The following is a 2,146-nucleotide window of genomic DNA, read 5'->3' on the forward strand; positions in this document are numbered from 1 at the left end:
TCATTCAGCTGCTCCACCCACTGGTCCAGCTCCTTGGTGAACGCCTTGTCGTCCAAGGCGGCCTTCCGCGCATCCCGGCCGCCTCCCCCGCCCCCGCCGCCGCCTCCTTCGGCCCCTGGTGGGACCACCGAGCTGCGGAGCGCGCAGCCCACGCCCCGCCTAAGCGCAGCGAGCAGCTGCGGGCCTCGGCCTACGGGAGCTGCCGCCCTGCCCAGCCCCACCCGGCCCGGGCCACGCGCCCCAGGGCGCAGCAAAGTGGCACAGGGCTTGGAGCGCAGCTCTGCTCGGGGGATCTCCGGGCCCGAGGGCACCCGCCCGCTGCCACTGCAGCCCGCAGGCCTCTCCGTGCTCTCGGGTTTCATGCTCTTAACTAATCCATTTTTCTCCTTAGAGTCTCAGTAAGACTGTAAAATAAGTATTTATTGTATTTATAATAAAGAAGAAAAAAACACCAAAACTCAATTTCTGCAATGCTTGTTTTAAATAGGAATTGGAGCAATATCTTCCCTTTGAGCTTTTGGGGGAAATTGAATGATGATATTAAAAACATTCAGAGCTTTGCCTGGCACCTTCTAGCGAGTATTATTCATTTTCATCATTCACTGTGATCATTATTGCACCTTGAAGCAATTCCAAAGTTGAGTCATCTGGTTGGGCCTTGCATTGTCAGGCAATGCAATTCTTCTGTCTGTGCTGCTGCAATCATTGGAACAGACCGGATAGCATACAGATTAAAGGAAGAGCATAGAAAGTTACATAGCATCATTTAATATGAAATAGATGTGGCATTTGCCTACCAGTGCATTTGAATGCTTGGTTCAAGAAATGGGGCAGGTACAGCTATAAAGTGTCCAACAAAACCAAACCTCAATGCCTTCCCATGCCAAATGATTTAACATTAAATTACAAAGAGGACAAGGGGGCATAAATCTGCACATACATCAGCATTCTACAAAATGTCCATGTAGAATGCACATAATATATCAGCACAAACATAATATGCACATATTCAAGCAACAACAACAACAACAACAACAACAAAACCAGGAGAGTGAAACAGCAAAATGTTCTTACTTTCCTCTGTTATGGTGAGATTGCTGGCCGTTGATACCTCCCTCTTTGTAATCAACGGCATTTCAATCATTTAGTATCAATAAGGCCTTCAGCTTTTTACTGAAAACATACAAAACAAACAAACGCTACAGAAAGGTGTAAAATGAAGTTGCAAGTGCTCAGTACTTAGGATAATAAACTTGGCAAATGCTTTGAACCCACCCCTTGAATTGCCCATTGTCTTTCCTTTACCTCCTGATGTAACTTGAAAGCTCATATTTTGCTTTATAACTTACACTATGAATATAAAGCACCACCAAATATATATGCATATATAATTTCATATTGTAGATGTTTTAAATCACCACTTAATGATTTAATATTGCACTTTCAGATTTATATATAATTTGAATTTTAGATTTAGGGGATTTGTTTTCTCCTCTACAAATCATTTCCATATAAGAATAAACCATGATATGTTTTTTATATTTTAAATATTTATTACATAAATTAAGTGTAAAGTTGGGGTGGGCACACCATAGTAGGTGTATAGAGGTCAGAGGACAACTTGGAGGAATTCTTTTCTTCCACTGTGTGGGCCTCAGGAATCAAACTCAGGTCATTAGAGTTGGGTAAACCATTGACTCATGTAGCCCATCCTCTTAAAACTCTGTCTCGAACCCCCCCCAAAAAAAAACTTACCATTTTATTTCTTAATTCTCTCTTTCTGTTTCTGTCTCTCTCTGTGTAGTATGTATGTATGTGTAGTGTGTGCGAGTGTGTGTGTGTGTGTGCATGCATGTACATGTGTTAGGGTTTCTATTGCTACAGTCAAACACCATAACTGACAAGCGAATTTGGTGAGATTGGGTTTATTTGGCTTACACTTCCACAAGACTGTTCATCATTGAAGGAAGTCAGGACAGGAATTCAAACAGTGTGGGAACATGGAGGCAGGAGCTGATGCAGAGGCCATGGAGGGGAGCTGCTTATTTACTTGCTTCTCATGACTTGCTGGGCTTTTTTTTTTTTTTTTTTTTCTTTATTTATTTAATAAAGATTTCTGTCTCTTCCCCACCGCCGCCTCCCATTT

This window comes from Alexandromys fortis, unplaced genomic scaffold (genome assembly GCF_014885135.2).
Source record: "Alexandromys fortis isolate MF-2015 unplaced genomic scaffold, M_Fortis_MF-2015_v1.1 scaffold_324, whole genome shotgun sequence".
In the NCBI taxonomy this organism is placed as follows: Eukaryota; Metazoa; Chordata; class Mammalia; order Rodentia; family Cricetidae; genus Alexandromys; species Alexandromys fortis.